General features: G+C 35.4%; 1 pseudogene; it reads right to left on the bottom strand.

The window, feature by feature from the left end:
• Positions 1-13867: 13867 nt before the first annotated feature.
• On the bottom strand, positions 13868-19618 carry LOC129890589 (uncharacterized; annotated as a pseudogene).
• Between the last annotated feature and the right edge of the window lie 281 nt (positions 19619-19899).

Below are 19899 nucleotides of genomic sequence, written 5' to 3'. Positions count from 1 at the left end.
AAATCTTATAAGAAATATAAATAGGCCATAACAAGCTTAGACCATTAGGATCATGCCAGAAGAGAACTAATTGCTTTAACATACCTTTCAACCAACTCCCAAAAGGTGTCTTTATACAGCTTTGCCAACCAAAGGAAATGTACCAACGCAAAAATTAACACGGCTATAGATAATCAATAACTAATCGATAAGGCTCTAATGCTACACTTGTGACCAGCAAAGTCCAAAGCATAAAATGAGTCTAATAACAACAATAATCAACAGCTAAATCCATTGATGAAATTCCAACAATATCTCAAAGGAGCGACAAGCTTTTGAGGCAACTTAACTAGGCGTTCTCCACGCCATTCAACCTAACAACCATCCAATATGACCCGAATAAGAATTAAACCAATTACCATATTACCTCCAGCACCTTAACACCATCAATACACAATATTAATACCCCAAATATTTAAGACAAAGGGGATACGCACAGCCACACTATAAAAAACACCACCATGAAGCTTAAAAATTAATAGAAACGCTACTAGGATATGGAACTACGAAGGAGTGTTATAAAAATAAGATTACCACAACCAAAATGTTTGAAATAATAATCTTGAAAATTTTTCCCCTTACAGAAACCACAAACAAAGCTTAAATCAACAAGAAAATTATACCATACTGATAAGCTCGCAACATAGAGCAACTTCCATTAAACTTCCGAGTCGAACATCTAAGCATCCAAGGTGTATTTGGAAGGTGGGTACGGTATTTATCTAAGTTATCATCTATTTCTAATGAAAAAATAATGAAGGTGAGGCCCTTTTATAAGAACAACCAACTTAGAGATAGGGGGACCCACCTAGAGGTGCCTACTTGTGTAGTCTCACGAAAACACGCATATCTCACTATTATGAAGTCGTATGGATGAGAGGTTTACTTCATTAAAAAATAGACTCGTAGACATTCAATTTGATAGGTAATGAGAATTCTAATTCTTTATATATTAGGAGAAAAGATCTGAGACATTTGACACAGAATTTCAGAGAATTCCTTTACAATATTTACAATAGTTTTTTCCCACTTTTCTTTGGTAACTTCGTTGACTTTCACACTTTACATACAAACTTTGTTCAATTAAAGTAACCCATAAAACATCCTCCCTAATATGTTAAGAAGTCTTAGTCTTATTTCAAAAGTAGAAGTTAATTCCAACATTCAAACGAATGGGGTGTTACATCCTTCCCCCCTTAGGGACATTCGTCCTCGAATGATTATGATATTTGAAGCAACATCAGTGATAGAAAAAGGAATCATACAATAACATACCTCATGAACTCAAATGTGGGGCTACTCTTCTAAAGGAACAAATAAATGGGGGATATTTAGACTTCATCTCCTCCTCAGCTTCCCAAGTCAGCTCTTCAACATTACGGCTCCGCCATAATAATTTCACAGAAGCTATATCCTTATTCCGCATTCTTCTTATTTGGCGATCAACTATGGAAATAGGTACTTCTTCATAAGATAGATCCTCTAAAATCTAAACATCTATTGTGGGCACTATACGTGTTGGATCTCCAATACACTTTCATAACATAGAAATATGAAATACTGGGTGTACTGTATCTAACTCTGGAGTTAACTCTAGTTCATAGGCAACTTTACCTATCCGTCGCAAGATGTGATAAGGCCCAATGTACCTAGGGCTTAATTTTCCTTTTTTGCCAAATCTCATAACACCCTTCATTGGAGAAACTTTCAGAAAAACCTAATCATCAACATCAAACTCCAAGTCTCGCTGCCTAACATTTGCGTATGATTTTTGACGGCTCTGAGCTGTTAACAACATTTCTCTAATTAACTTAACTTTTCCCATGGCTTGTTACACTAAGTCTAGTCCCAATAATCCTGATTCTCCAGCTTCAAACCAATCAAGAGGGGATCTATATTTTCTACCATATAAAGCCTTATACGATGCCATACTGATGCTGGAATGATAGCTATTATTATAAGCAAACTCGATAAGTGGAAAGTGATCATACCAATTTCCTTTGAAATCTAGCACACATGCCCGTAACATATCCTCGAGTATTTGGATGGTGTGTTCAGCTTGGCCGTCTGTCTGGGAATGAAATACTATACTAAGGTTTACCTACATCCCCATACCCTTCTAGAAAGATTTTCAAAAGTGTGTTGTAAATTGTGCTCCTCTATCCGAAATAATTGACATAGGGACACCATGTAACCTAACAACCTCCTTAATATATAGCTTTGCATAATCTTCAGCTGAAAATGTGGTCTTGACCGGCAAGAAATGGGTTAATTTTGTAAGCCTGTCAATAATCACCCAAATAGAATCAAACTTTCATCGCGAGCGAGGCAAACCTGTAACAAATCCCACTTCTATAGTGAAATAGTTATCTCTTGAGTCAGTCCACTAGGTTTTTGGTGCTCGACCTTCACCTGTTAAGAATTAGGACATTTTGGTATGAACTCAGCAATATCTTTGTTCATTCCAGACCACCAGTAAATTTCTTTAATATCATGATACATCTTTTTAGAACCTGGGTGAATAGAATATCGAGAATAGTATGCTTCCTTCATAATCTGTTGCCGAAGACCTACAATATCTGGAACACACAATTGATGTTCATATCTAAGGATTCCATCTTCTGCTATATTAAAGGCTGAAGACTCCTGATACTGAGCCTTTCCCCTAAGCTGCTCAAAGATGGGATCTTCATGTTATTGTGCCTTCACCTCTGCAACCATATGGCTGTGTCTTGAATTATGACCTCATCATCAGAATCCAATAATCTAACCCCCAAGTTAGCTAACTGATGAAGTTCTCGGGCTATCTCCCGCTTCTCTACTCTTAAATATGCTAAACTTCCCATAGATTTATGAGTTAAGGCATCTACTACTATGTTCACCTTCACTCAATGGTACAAGATGTGTATGTCATTGTCTTTTAACAACTCAAGCCATCGGCGTTGTCATGGATTTAACTCCTTTTGCCTGAAAATGTACTGGAGGATTTTATGATCTATATAGACATCAACATGTACACTATATAAGTAATGCCTTCAGATCTTTAAGGGATGAATAACTACGATCAACTCTAAATTATGGGTTGGGTAGTCTTTCTCATGCTTCTTGAGCTACCTAGAAAGATAAGAGATTAACTTACCTTACTATGTGGCATTATAGCATAACCCAATCCGATACCTGAAGCATCACAGTACACCGCATAGTCTTTTTAACCCTCTAGCAAGGTCAAAACTGGGGTTGAAGTTAATTTATCTTTCAGCTCATGAAAGCTCTTTTCACATGTTGCGGTCCACTGAAACTTAGTTGCTTTCTGAGTTAGCTTAGTTAAAGGTGCTAAGAGTGAAGAGAACCTTTCTATAAACCTCCTATAATAGCCTGCTAGCCCCAGAAAGCTACAAACTTCTATTGGGGTCGTAGTTCTAGACCAAGTCTTCACCGCCTCAATCTTCTGCATGTCAACTTGTATTCCAGCATCTGATACAATATGACCCAAAAGGCCATATAATGCAACCAGAATTCACATTTTGAGAGCTTAGCATACAATTTCTGAGCTCGAAGTACCTAAAATACTGCTCAAAGATGGTCACTATGCTCCGATTCTGATCGTGAATATATGAGAATATTATTAATAAACAAAATCACAAACAAGTCTAAGAATGGCCTAAGTATGTTGTTCATTATGTCTAAAAATATAGCTGGGGCATTTGTCAATCCAAAAGACATCACAAGAAATTCAAAATGACCATATTTGGTCCTAAAGGTTGTCTTTGGAATATCACTCTCTCAAACCCGCACTTGTTGGTACCTTGAACGTAAATCAATCTTTGAGAAATATTGGGCACATTGTAAATGGTCAAATAAGTTATCAATTCTTAGAAGAGGGTATTTGTTCTTCACAGTAACCTTATTGAGCTGTAAATAGTCTATACACATGTGCAATGAACCATCTTTCTTCCATACAAATAATACTGGTGTACCCCACAATGATGCACTTGTCTTGATAAAACCCTTATCTAATAAATGATTTAGTATCTCATTCAATTCCTTTAATTCTGATGGTGCTATTCTATACAGAGGAATTAATATCGATTGGACATTTAAAAATGTATCAATAGGAAAATTAATTTTCCATTCTAGGGGAATACCAGGTAGCTCATTTGGAAAGACATCTCCTAAAATGTGATCTACCACAGGTATCACAATGTGGCATAAGTAGTCTAGACTGCTCTAAGCGGTAATACTACTGCAAGCTCAATGTCTGTGAACTCTCCCCCATTATTATATCTATTGCCCTACAACTGCTGTAGTGGAGGCCTAGGTAGCCTACTAAAATACCTGGGTCTAGGACTCTCATGAAAATCTCTCTAAAGGTCGGCAGGTCTGGACCGCCTTTGTTGCCCCCTCTCAGCTCGCTCTGCTCCAAACTACTGATGTCTAAACTCTTCTAGATACTAAAAAACAACCTGTATAAGCGAGATATGAATATCTTTATTTAGTGCTGCTATGGTACAGGCCTCAACATACTCTAGAGCCAACCCCCTATAAACCTGCGTATCCTAGCTTTCATTGTATCTACAATCATCGGTGCATACCTAGCTAGGGAATCAAATCACAGTCTGTAATCTCTAACACTCATACTGCTCTGGCTAAGGTTTAAGAATTGATCAACTCGAGCATATCGGATCTCTCTAGGTAGATATTAATCTAAAAAGGCCTTAGTGAAGTGATCCCAATTGGCTGGGGTTGTATTGGCCCCTCTGGACCTCTTCCAATCCTCGTACCATAAAGCTGCTATGTCTTTAAGCCTAAGTACTTCTAACTCAATAGACTCTGCAGCTGAAGCATGCATAACCTTAAAAATCCTATACAGCTGGTCAGTAAAGTATTGAGGTTCCTCCCTGTGGTCAGTCCCTGTATACTGGGGAGGACTCAAAACAAGGAACTTTCGAACCTTCAAACTTTTGAGCACTTCAAAAATTCCGGCTATATCTGTCGCCACTGGCTGGTACTGCCTGGCTGTTAATTGAGCCAATATATATACTGCACTTCTGAATTCCTGATTTGTAGGAATAGGTGGAGATAGAGTTTCGGAAGTCCTGTAGATCCTGGGTCTTCTGATGTGAATATAGTGCCGGGAAGGGATGTAAAGATGTCTCTCCCACTTCCTCCGACTGAACTACCCTAGTAGGCGGTGCTCTGCTCATACGCTCCTCTGTGGGTGCATATGACTTTCGGCTTAGATATAGGGGGGACCCACCTAGAGGTGCCTGCTTATGCATTTTCACGAAAACACGCATATCTCACTATTCTAAAGTCGTATGGATGAGTGGTTTAGTTTATTGGAAACTAGACTCATAGAACTTCGATTTTATAGGTAATAGATATTCTAATTCTTTAATATTAAGATAAAAGATCTGAGACATTTGTCCCAAAATTTTAGAGAATTTCTTAATAATATTTACAATAGTTTTTCCATTTTTCTTTGGTAACTTCCCTGACTTTCACACTTGACATACAAAATTTGTTCAATTAAAGTAACCCATAAAACATCCTCCCTAATATGTTACGAAGTCTTAGTATTATTCCAAAAGTAGAAGTTAATTCCAATATTCAAATGAATGGGGTGTTACACCTTAGGCTTGAGTAGAATAAAAGAGATGAGGGTATCGCTTTATCATATCCGCTTCCGGTTCCTATGTAGAGCTTTCAACTTGTTGATTTCTCTAAAGGATTTTAATGGATGCAACTTCCTTATTCCTCAATCTCTTCACTTGCCGGTTTAAAATTTCAATCGGGATCTCTTCATAGGTCATGTTTTTTTCAACATTCTCTACTCCAATGGCACAAAGGAACTATGATCACCTACAAATTTCCTTAACATAGACACATGGAACACCGGATGAACTATGGCCATTTCCAATGGTAACTCCAACTCATAAGCAACCTTGCCGACACGTCTCAAGAATTTATATGGTCCTACATACATAGGACTCAACTTCTTCTTCTTACCAAACCGAACTACAGCCTTCATGGGTGAAACCTTCAAGTATACCCAATCATCCTTATTAAACTCAAGATCTATTCTCCTTGTATAGAAATAGGACTTTTGGCAACTTTTAGCTGTTTTCAACCTTTGTCTAATGACTCTCACCTTCTCTAAAGCATCAAGCACCAAATTGAGAGTCAAAAACGTCATCTCACCCACTTCGAACTAACCAACTAGAGACCTACATCGTCTCTCATATAAAACCTCAAACGGCGCTATCTCAATACCTGAGTAGTAGCAATTATTATAGGCAAACTCAATAAGCAGTAGATGGTCATCCCAACTTTCCTTGAAATCCAACACGCAAGCCCTTAACATATCCTCTAGTATTTGAATTATCTGCTCGACTTGTCCATCAGTTTGAGGATGGAATGCAGTACTTATCTTCACTTTGGTGCCAAGACCCCTTTAGAACTATTTCCAAAAATGAAAAGTGAAAATTGGGTACCAAGATATGAAATAACTGAGAAAGGCACCATGCAACCTCGCCAATTCCCGAATATAAAACTTAGCATAATCGTCGGCACTGTAAGATGTCTTGACCGGTAGAAAGTGAGATAATTTCATCATCCTATAGACAATCACCTAAATTGAGTCGTGATGTTTCTGAGTATGAGGCAAACCCACTACAAATTCTATGTTCACATCTTCCTACTTCCAAGTGGGATTTCAATGTCTTGTGCGAGGCCACCGGCCTTTTGGTGTTCGGCCTTAACTTGTTGGCAATTTGGGCATCTGGCCACGAACCTTTCTATGTCCCTTTTCATGCCACCCCATCAATAGATCTCCTTAAGTTGTGGTATATTTTAGTCGATTGGGGTTAAATAGAATATGAAGAATTATGAGTCTTCTTCAAGATCAAACTCCTTTGGCCATCCACATCCGGAACACATAACCGACCTTTTTAGAGAAGTAACACATCTCTCTCTTTTGAAAATACTTCTACTTTCATTTCTTTCACCAACTTCCTTAACTCCACTAATATCGGGTCAAGGTCTTATTTTGACTTAACATCCACTATCAAAGATGATTCAGACCCATTATGAACAAATGCACCACAATCATCAAAACCACTCAATGTCACCCTTAATGTAGCGACTCTATGTGACCAAGAAACGCTACCTCTTTTAACCAAAATTCACACTTACTAAATTTGGAAAACAATTGCCTATCCCTCAAGGTTTGGAACACAACTCTCAAATGATTCATATGCTCTTCCTCAGCCCGAGAGTTAATCAAGATGTCGTTAATGAAGACCACCACAAAAGTATCAAGGTAGTTTTTAAACACCCCATTCATTTATATCCATACTATCCAAATGACATCACTAAAAATCCGAAGTAACCATACCGTATTTGTAATGTCGTCATAGAAATATTGCACTTCCTTACTCTTAATTGATGATAGCCGGACCGAATATCAATTTTTGAGAAATAACTTGCCCCATGTAATTAGTTAAATAGGTCATCTATCCTAGGAATCAGATATTTGTTCTTAATGGTCACTATGTTCAATTATCAATAGTTTATGCACATTTGAAGCGACCTATCCTTATTCCTCACAAAAAATACGGGAGCACCCCATGATGAAATACTTAGACTTATGAATCCTTTTTCCAACAAGTCCTTCAATTTTTCATTTAACTTCTTTAATTCCATCGGGGCAATTCGGTAGGGAGGAGTAGAGATAGGTTGGGTATCAGGGAGAATATTGATACCGAAATCGACTTCCCTTTTGGGAGGGATACCAAAAACATCATCGAAAAAGACATCAGAAAAACTCATTGACCACGAGAACTGACTTAAGAGAAGGACTTTTGGAGTCGACATCTCTAACCCTCACAATGTTGTAGATGCAACCCTTAGAAATAAACTTTCGGGCCTTAAAACAAGAAATGAACCTACCCGTAACTACCGAATCATGACCCTTCCATTCAAGAATAGGCTCTCTTGGGAATTAGAATTTGAACCTATGAGTTCTACAATCAATAGAAGCATAAGATGAATGCAACTAGTCCATACCAATAATAACATCAAAATCTATCATGTCAAGCTCAATGAGATCATAAGGAACAACTTTATGCAAAATGGACATAGAACAACCCTTATAGTCCTTTCTAGCAACAACCTACTCTCCAAGAGGGGTAGATACCAAATAGGGCTCTATTAACATTTCGGCTAACATATCAAATCTATTAGAAAGGAATGGAGTAACAAACGACAAATTGACATCCGGATCTAACAATGCATACACATCAAAATCAAAGACCTTTAATGTACCGGTAACAACATCAGATGCTTTTCAGCCTTTTGTCTCCCATGCAAGGCATAAAATCGGTTGGTTTATTAGACACTCCCTTGAACTTGTTGACCATGAGAAATTTGTCCTTGAGTCCTACCATCACCACCTCAAAACTCTCTATCTTGGTTGCCCAGTTTACCAGACTTGAAGCATGCATTGGATCCAGCTAAGCGTTCTCCTTTGTGAGTCTTCCCACACTTCTTGCAAGCGGGGAAAGCTTGAGCACAAATATTCTCCGTTGGAACTGTCGGATTAGCCCTTGTACTTGTTGAACCTTAGAGGAAGAGTATGGGTGGGACGTTGCCCCACGAATCGTTGCCCACCTTAGCTCTTTTCACTACCACTATAAGCGGACCTTTGGTGATTGAATCCACTAACATCAACTTTAGCCTTCTTAAACTCTCTTGACCTCTCCCTCAACTTGTCATCCTCAATTTGTTATACATATGTCATATGTCGGTAGATGTCCATCACTTTGACCAGCATGTCCATCTTACATTTTTTGGATACCATACTAGAAACACCAGAGATGAACTTGCTCATCCTTTCCCTTGGGTCGAAGACCATAAAAGAAGCATACTTAGACAATTTAATAAATTTGAGAGAATATTCCCTCACACTTATACCACCTTGGAGAAGATTGATAAACTCTTGAATCTTTGCCTCCTTTTGCTCCAAATTAAAGAAACGATCTAGGAAGGCTCCCTTAAATTCTTCCCATTCTATGGTTGCCATATCTTCACCCCTATCAATGAACCATTTCTCATACCAAACTCATGCCACGCACTTGAGTTGATAGTCCACTAGCTTGGCCTTTTCATTTAGATGCACTCCCATGATAGCCACAATTTGATAAAATTCCTTAATAAACTCCATAGGGTCTTCATCTACCTTAGAACCATTAAATTCAGGTGGATTCATTCTCTTGAAGTCTTGAATTCTAGAAGCCGGAGTAGGCACTTGAGGAGGAGGAGGAGGAACATTGCCTTGGTTAATTTGGTTGGCTGCGGATTGGACCAACAAAGTGATGATGTTTCAAAATTTTGCATGTGTAACTCCTTTCTCATGTTATGGAGCTTCGAGAACTGGATGAGCTTGGTCCTCATCTTCAACCCTTGCTCTAGGTGGAGGTTCTCTTCTTAGAGGCATGATCTAGAAGTCATTAAAATGATTCGTTAGTTAGAGGAATTCTTAGGCCAAATCTAGGGCACAACACGAATCATAAAAGAAGGAAAAACTTTCCTAAATGTCCCATAGTCTCCTATTCATAGTTGTGGCGCACTTCAAAACCATCAACTATACCCTATTCGATGTGGTATGTTGGACTCTGAGGACTATTCAAAACTTGAAGCTCTAATACTAAGTTTGTCATGACCCAAGCCTAGGTCCTAGACACGATATAACAGATGAGAAACCCAGAGGTACCTCACTCAAGCCTCTTATTATTCATTTAGCCTTCATGAGAAATGAAGATAAAAAATAAGCAAAAATAAAATGGGAAACAAGAATAAGGAAGAACATCATAGAATAAAAGTCATTATCAACCTCAAATCATCACCCATTTATGTCCAAACATACCTATACTTATAGACTTGGAGGGGTTAAAATATGTCCTTAGCTCACCTTCGATTGAAATGGAAATAAGTACTATAAAAGGTATCCAAAAGTCTTTACATAACATAAGCTTGAAAAGGAAAGGAATATTGTTCTTGAAATAAGGAAACTCACCAAATAGCAACCTTCAACAAAACTAACTAGCCACGTGGAGGTGAATGTGGAGAAATGTCGGTCCCTAAATGGTGATATCATATAGGCAAAAGAGTATGCACTAGTACTTTGAATGTACTAAGTATGTAGGCATGCAATTCAATGAAACGTTAAAGCATTGTAAGATAAAGTACATAAGTAGATGCATACATAAGCAATCATTATGAATTGCACTTGAAACGTTCATTTTGTGGGAATATGAGTATAACCGACATCTAAAATCATGTGAGCTATTACATGGAATCCAACATAATCTGCTATGTTGGCACGAGGAGACTACTTGTCGGGTAGAACTCCATCAAACTTCATTTATATCTTTAATATTTAGGGCTATTTGTGGATCCACTAGCCTAGCCTACAAGGACTCCTATGTTGGCACATAGTTCAAGAAGCTAGAGGTTGCTACTAGGATTCCCCTACCGAACCCACCTCAAGCCTCATTCAGTGCTAAGTCAAATCCTACGGAATAATTCATATAATATAGGAACATAATCATTTACATAGATTTAGATCATCAAAACATCATTCGATAGAATAACTCATTAAAAACACTTCTTTGATTCACACAAGTAATAATTGATCTTTCACAAGTAGAATCCATCATTTCCTAATCAGTTCTTCAATAATCCGTTCATAGAATAACCTTTGCAATCATTCTTGTACCTTTCGTAAATCTTCATTTGACACCTTTTTTATTCAAGTCACAATGCATTAAAAATAAGACATCTTAGTTGGGTTTTGTGCAAACCAACATTGAAACTTGTAATTTAGCTAAACACAACATAACATCTATAAAACCAAACAATTTGACCTCATACTTCAATCAACCCAACATATCTTTCAAAACCCTAACACGCTTAATATATGTAATTCATTATGATTACTAATTTCATAAAATTAAGAGTCATTAGGTACCGAATACAATTAAATAATACTGAATATAACATAATAAAAGCATTTGAGATCAAAGGGTAATAGCCCATGCAATCTTCATAACCTTAACTTAGTGAAATGATTGAAAAAGGGTTTGGGCATCATAGGGGAAAAGACCAATGATTGAGACCTAGTTTCTCCTCATACCATTCCACTAGTAATGCTTCCTCAAATCACAATACATTTTACCTGTACTCGGGTGGATAGAATATCTGGAAGTATAGGCCTCGCTAAGGATTAAATAAATCAAACCCCCAACTCTTAAAATATAGAGATGACAATCGAACCTCAATACCCCATCCAAATCTAAAGTAGCCTAGCCAGCGTCACCTTCCAAAACTCAATCTCGAAGAGAAAGCAAATCCTCATCTTCAAACTGATGGCTGCGAATCCAATTTAATAGAGATGAATAGGCTCTCACATAAGCTAGCACACACCTGGAATTAAAAACATCGAGCTGAATCATCTTGTTAGATAAGGACTGGATGTCCAAAGCCAAATATCGCTCCACAGAAGAAAAGAAGGCTAGACTACCCATACTTACTACCTTCCAACTCAAGGCATCTTCTTTTACATTCGCCTTGTCCAGATGGTAGAGGATAGAGAGGTCATAGTCCTTTAGGAGCTTAATCCAACATCGCTGCCTCGAATTAAGATTCCTCTCACTCATAATATATTGAAGGCTCTTACGATAAGTGTACATCTCGCATTGAACTCCATCCATTTAGTACCTCTAAATCTTAAGTGCGAAAAATATCACCGCCAACTCTAAGTCATGAGTAAGGTAGTTGCGCTCGTGAAGTTTAATCTGCCTTGACACATAAGTAATAACCCAGCCCCACTGCATAATTACACAACCCAAACAACCACTAGATGCGTCTCAATAAAATGTGAAGTCCTTGCCCTTAACGGGAAGATTCAATATAAGAGATGTGGTAAGCAACTACTTGAGCCTTAGAAAGCTCCTCTCACACTCCTCTGACCATACAAAGGAAATGTTCTAGCGAGTCAACCGAGTCAGAGGTGCTGCTATAGTAGAAAATCCCTTAACAAAGAGCCTGTAGTACCTTGTGAATACGACGAAGCTACGAATCTCAATCACAGAAATAGTCCTAGCCCAATCAAAAATAGCCTCAATCTTTGCCGGATCTACCATAATGCTATCCTTAAAAACCACATTCCCCAAGAATGCCACAGAGTCAAGCCAAAACTCACACTTTGAGAATTTGGTAGAAAGCCTCTAATCTCTCAAAGTCTGGAGCACTTTCATTAGTGTTAAAAGCATATATAACAACAATAACAATAATAATAACAACAATAATAATAATAACAACAATAATAATAATAATAACAATAACAATAATAATAACAACAATAATAATAACAACAACAATAATAATAATAATAACAATAACAATAATAATAACAACAATAATAATAACAACAACAATAATAATAAGAACAACAACAACAACAACAACAACAACAACAACAATAATAATAAGAATAACAACAACAACAACAACAACAATAATAATAATAATAATAACAACAATAATAATAATAACAATAATAATAATAATAACAAAAAACAATAATAATAACAACAACAATAATAAGAACAACAACAAAAACAATAAGAACAACAACAACAACAACAACAACCAACAACAACAACAACCACAACAACAACAACCACAACAACAACAACAACAACAACAACAACAACAACAACAACAACAACAACAACAACAACAACAACAACTACAACAACAACAACAACTACAACAACAACTACAACAACAACAACTACAACAACAACAACAACAACAACAACAACAACAACAACAACAACAACAACAACAACAACAATAATAATAATAATAATAATATCGCAATAATAATAATATCGTAACCAGGATCTAAAAGATTGGCGGTAGTCCGAGCGGTCATTAGATCTTGTTTGAAACTATATTCTTAAACTTGCAGTTAGCAAGATTAAAATCAAAATAGAAGAAGATTTTATTTAGTTCATTGCTGTATGGAAGCTTTCACCTAAGCAAAGGGCCTGTAAGATATTCTGATACATACTATTATTAATCCGGCAATTAGCAGTTCTAACAGTGTGAAAATACTGCCCCTTTATCTTTTTACCGGCGACTTACACCTCTACTGCTTGCTAGGCTGGAGTAAAATAGTAGTGCCAGAATTGACTGTACCATTATCTCAAAACTAAGTCATGGAACTATGATAAATATTTCTTATAAACTGATTGAGTCTAAGTCTTCCATATTACATATTTTATATAACTTAGATATTCGGCATTGATATGAGGGTTTTTAGCTGGACATAGTCACGACTATGGATAAAAGAAGATAATAATTAAAGTAGAAAATAAAGGACGTACCTTGCCTCGAAGGCTATTCCAAACCGCCAACCTTTATTAATATTTTACACAAGATTATGCTTACAAGAGAGAAGGGAGAGAAGATAGTAGTAGAGAGAGAAGGGGAGTAGCAAAACTCTACCTAAGAAGTGAAATAAAATGCCCTTTATATAGGAGGGCTAAGGAGACACAGAGAGAAAGGTAGTGCTCATATGGGTCCCTAAATAGTACAAGTGGGTCCCTTATGTGGGTTTCTAAAACAGTATATCTACTGTGTACATACAGTGTTTCTACTGGGGTTACAAATATAATTTGTCTCCATTTGAAGTTGCAGGGGAAATATCCTCGCATGGCCCGCCATCTTTTCAATCTTTTGAGAGTTTTTAGTGGCCGACTCATTCTGCTTTTTCTTTTCCTTTTACAGCTGTGAGAAGGAATTCTTCCTTATCTTGTAGAGATTTAAGAAATTCTTTTACCTTTTCAAGTTCACTTTCCGACAATATAGGTCGAGGCCCATCAGACTGAGCATCAGCGATATCATCGTTTGCTTCACTTTTCATGGAAGTGTCTAATTTATCATATTGTGTTAGGGTCTGAAGTAAATTCCTTTTAACTTCTTCCAAATAATCATTGATTAGTTCAGTTTTATCACTTTGCTGAACTAAAATTCTTCGAGCAATATGTTTGACTGAATTATCAGCCACCAAGTTCTTTTGAGGGTGCTTACTATATTCTTGGAGCTTTGTTTTAATAGTATCAATGAGTTCTTGACCATAAAGTTGTTTGGTTTTGGGATCATTTCTTGTTAATTTATCCCAAAAATTATTATAATACATCCGATAGAGACATGATATTTTTTCGTCTGGGGTATATCCCACTTCAAAAGGCCATTTATGGATCCATGGTATAGAAAACTCAATGAAGAAATACATCTGGTCAATTTTATTGAGATTGCATACATGATCAGCTAGGTATAATTCTGTTAAAAATGGAGAAATCTTTGTCCATTATTTATAGAAGTTAAGATAGATATACGATAAAATCTTTACCGTGGGACCATGAAATGTCCACCATCTTATGAACCAATTGGGGATTGGTCCTTCAAAAACCTTTGAACAAACCTTTATGAACCAGATGTGTTTATGTTTATCATTGTTGTAATAGAGAACTTTGTGAAAAGCTTAGATATAATCCCAATAAGTAAGATTAATGTTCATGTTATTAACACAAACCTGTCGTTCGTTCATTGTGGAGATTCCCCACTCTTCGATAGATATAATCTGTCTGATAATGACTTTTGAGAAGTTATAAACATTCTCTTCTGTGGTAAAATGTTAGAAGTCAGCACTTTCTGTTTTGATCAAGATTGTTTCATAATATGTTCGAGTCTTGTATGAATCGCTTGGGAAATATAATCCCCGTACCAAGTATCGCTGGAAAATCTTCCAGGGTTCATCTTGCCTCTGAATATCAGAATTTTCTAAAAGAAATATTATTTCTTTTGTGGGTACTTCTTCATAATTCTTGTTATCACCGATTTCTTTCGTTATTATAGCAAAATTATCTTTTTGTCTTTGACTCCAAGTATGCTTTCAGTTGTCCATATAATGGACTTTCTTCTGGAATATCTTCCATATTGATGAAGAAATATCTTCCTTCTGGGTTGATGAAGAGGTTTCACCGACTCTGGAGTTTATCAAACTCTTGTTACCCATTCTTAAAACAGGAAAATTGCTAGATGATGATGAGCCATATGATGGCCTTGGTGAAGGGGCTGATTTTCCCTTGCCTCTAGCTCGAGTAGTATTTTTTCTTCTGATTATAGACCACAGTGGGTCTGCCATATCTGCAAATATAAACCATTAATGACATTCAAAGAAATCATCTGTATCAAGATAGTAAGGACCTTCATCGTCCTCATAGGAATGAATGGAGAAGTGAAATGATTCCATTTCTTCTGTGATAATATTTTCTATGATTTTGTCCAAAATCTTGGTTTGAATATCTTCTCCTAAAGGGATAGCCTTTAAGATTGTTATTAGAGTTTTGTCTTCAAAGAAAGCTGCGAAATAATTCATGATTAATTTGTCAGGTATTCTCTAGTTAAGAAGTCTGTTAAAGAATTATCAATTCCCTTTTTATACTGAATGTCAAAGTCGAATAGGGCTAACTGAGCCTACCACCTAACAAATATTAATTTTGAAGCATCATGCTTAAAATCTTTATCAAACATATATTTTACCGATTGGGCGTCTGTTTTAATCAGGAATCGTTGATTATATAAATCATCTTGAAATTTTAAAACACATTTAACTATACACAATATTTCATGGGCCACTGTTGCATATTTGCGTTGGGCCTCGATCCATTTACCTTAATGGAATCTTATAAGATATTTATTTTTATCGTTGGGATTTACTTGTTTGAGTATTCCTCCATAACCAATATTAGAAGTATCAGTTTCGATAATATTTGTCCAAGCTAGGTTAGCCGGTGTTAAGCAAGGTAAGGATTTAGCCCACTATTTAACTGATTTAACGAGTTCTGTTAGACTATCAGTCTAAGGGAGTTTATGATTCTTTTTTAACCTTTCATATAATGGTGATAAATCTCTAGGCAGATTTTTGTAAAATGGAGAAATATAATTTAAACTTCCCAAAAATCTTTGAAGCATAGTTCTATCCATGATTATATCAAGAAATTTTGAAGCAAAATCAATTGACCATTTAATAGGTGTGATTTTACCTTGACAAATATTATGTCCAAGAAATCTAACTTCCATTTGAAATAGACTCATTTTGGGTCTAGATATAACCAAACCATTTTGTATCACAATTCTTTTGAAGATATCAAGATGTTTAATATAAGTTTCAAATGTCTTTGATAGACTAAAATATCATCAATATAAACAATGATAAAATCAAGATAGGGATTAAAAATATCATTCATTATTTTCTGGAATTCAGATGGGGCATTTTTTAACCCAAAAGGCATTACGTTCCATTCATATCGCCCAAAATGAACATTAAAAATAGTTTTATAAGTATGCTTTTTAAAAATCTGAATTTGCCAATATCCTAATTTCAAGTCGAATTTTGAGAAAATTTTGGCGTCATATAATCTAGATAATAAATCTCTTTTATTTGGAATAGGATATCTAATCCATTTTAAATACTTGTTTAATGGTTTGTAATTTATTACTAACCTAGACATACAACGTTCTTTTTCTGCAGTATTATTAACATAAAAGGTCGTACAAGACCATGGTGACTTGGAGGGTTTAATCAAACCCTTTTGTAAAATATTATCAATTTCTTTCTTACAAAATTCCACTAACTCACTATTCATCTGATAGGGATTAGACTTAGTAGAAATATTATCTTCACTGAAATTGTCTTCATATGGAAGAGTGACAATATGCTTTTTTCTATTCCAGAAAGCACTAGGATGATCAGCACAAACATCAATTGCTAATTATTTAGAAATTAATTTAATTTTTTCTTGTACCTTAGTAGGTTTTAATGTATCCAGAATATTTAAACTGTAAATTTCCAGTTGTAAAGAATTAACATGCTTTTGTTTCATATCAATTAAAACATTAATATCTCTAGTAACTGATTCAGTTATAAACAAAAAGGAGATATCCTTATTTTTATAACTAGCTATAAATCCTTTGGAATCTATCTTAGAAAAAGGATATATAGTATTAATAAAAGGAGTTTCAAGTATAATTGGAGGATGCATTTGATCTTTCACCAATAAGAAGAAATGAGAAATACAGACTTTATTATGACAGATATATGTATTTGATAGTTTATACTTTATATCTAAGGAATGACCGGATGCAGATTTAACCGCATGTGTTGTTTTTTCAAAATATCTGAAAGGAATTAATCCTTTTTGAATACAACTAACATCTGCTCCGCTGTCAATCATAGCTGTGTTAGTAATAGTAAACTCATTATTAATCAAAATGGTATATTTAATATATCATCTATGAGCAGTTACAATCTGTAACATTCCTAAAAATGAATTATGATTAGGAGTTTCAATTTCTTCTATCTTTTCATCTTCATCAAGAACACCATTTCCTTTATCAGTAGAAGGTGGTGATACTATATGATCAAGGTTTCTAATTGAGAAATCCGATGATTATGAATAATTTGACTTTGTTTGAGAGATTTAATCTCTTATTTAAGTTTTTCAACTTCAAATTTCAAATTATCCAAAGAAGTATCTCTTACAGTGGTATTAGTCTTTGTATCAAGACGAGCCAAAACTTCTATTAGAGAGTATGGTTTTGAATCAATATCAATTTTAGTTTTAGTTTTATTAGACTGGGAGCTGGTTGCAGAAGCCATAGTAATGATTTTGCTCCTAGTTTCTTCATCAGAATTTTTTTTCAGTAGTTCAATCACATTATCAGAAGCGATAGTATGCAAATTCAAATCTTGAAATTGATACTGTAGTTTATAAAACTCATCAGTTTGCAAAAACAATTATTACATGTGCAATTAATACCACATTTAGGAGAAACTTCATTCTCATTATCAGAAAAATCAATAAGTGCAACTTCACTTTCAGATTCTTCAGTACTTGATTCGAATTCAGAGGAAAAATCTGATTCTGAACCCGAGGTTATAATAAACCATAAACTTTATCATGAATATCTTCAGCAAGGTTTAAGCTTTTTAGTTTTTGTAATTTACAATTTGGAGCAATATGCCCATATTGACCACACTTGTAGCATTTTATTTTGCTAAGATCTCTTTTAGAATAATTTTTTATAAATCTACAAGATTTACGGTGAGTTCTTTTTACCTCACGCTTTTCCTTATTCTGGCGATACTTATAGGGTCTATTTTCTCTAAAACGATGATGTTTTTTGAATACCACATTTAGGAGAAACTTCATTCTCTTTATCAGAAAAATCAATAAGTGCAACTTCACTTTCATATTCTTCAGTACTTGATTCAGATTCAGAGAAAAAATCTGATTCTAAACCCGAGATGTATAATAAACCATAAACTTTATCATGAATATCTTCAGCAAGGTTTAAGCTTTTTAGTTTTTGTAATTTACAATTTGGAGCAATATGCCATATTGACCACACTCGTAGTATTTTATTTTGCTAAGAGCTCTTTTAGAATAATATTTTTATAAATCTAGAAGATTTACGGTGAGTTCTTTTTGCCTTACGCTTTTCCTTATTCCGGCGATACTTATAGGGTCTATCTTCTCTAGAATGATGATGTTTTTTGAAATTTTTACCAGATTTATGAGAAGGGCCCGCAACAGCAAATTGAGTACAAAAATCTCCTAATTGAGACTTTTCTATTTTGCTTTTTTGCTTTTAATTGCTGAGCTAATTTAAGCTCATTGCATAGATTTAATCTGTCTTGAGTGCAAGTGTCAATTAACTGGCCATAAGTGAAGACATCATAAGGAATAGCAAAATGAGTTCCTCATTGAGTTTTTTGAACTCTTTCTGCAAATAAAGGAGGAAGACCATCTATAAACTTAGTCTTCCAATGAATATTATTACTTTCGGGCAAGTCCATTACTCGACTTAAAAAGGTGTCTTTATACCACCTAAATTCACCTAAATGTCTACAATGGAGTCCATTTAGAAGTATTCTAAGAGTCTCATTTTGGTTGGTAAATCTATCATTAAAGTGTTCTAATATGGTTAGAACCAAAGTATAAACAACATCTTGTCGAACATTCTCGACTGGTCTTTGAGATGTTCTTTCTTCGGAGATGACTGCCTCTGTTGTTACTTCTCTTTTTATTAAAGAAGTGATAGCCGTACGAGCTTCGGTTGTTAAACAATTATCCCACCAACCTCGTAATTGGCCTATAAATCCTGCCACTATCATTTTACAAGTGGTATTGTTATTATTGTGATTTGTAGATTTACAAATGGTAGCGTACATTAACATTCTATGTTGAAGAATGAAGACTTGTCTATCAGTTAAGCCTTCAACATTCCATTCATAAATTTGATCACCACTATAAGATATGTTGGTTTGGATCCAATCTTTTTCCTCTATGAGAACATTTTGAGGAGTAGGGCGAGGATAATAATAGGTTAGCATAGAAGGTTTAATAGCATATCTGCTATTGGATTTGAACTTAGAATTCATTTTAGTGCCTTTGGATCGAAATGGCTTAAGTTCAGAAATATCGTCCTCAATTGGAGGGTTGGCTATCGTGCCAATATGTTTAGCATTTAAGTTTGCTAATTTCTTTTCAAGAAGTGCTTCTAAATTGGTTAATGACTTAGATTTGAACTCCTTTACCTCTATTGGATGCTGGATATGAGTAGGAGTCTGGAAGATGACCTTATTTTATGATGTGGAAGCTATATCAGAAGGTTGGTTTCGATTTTAGGTTTTTACTAGCAAGATAAATTGCTCAAGTTTAG

This window comes from Solanum dulcamara, chromosome 5, assembly GCF_947179165.1.
Source record: "Solanum dulcamara chromosome 5, daSolDulc1.2, whole genome shotgun sequence".
Classification (NCBI taxonomy): Eukaryota; Viridiplantae; Streptophyta; class Magnoliopsida; order Solanales; family Solanaceae; genus Solanum; species Solanum dulcamara.
This window is presented reverse-complemented; position numbering and strand designations above follow the sequence as displayed.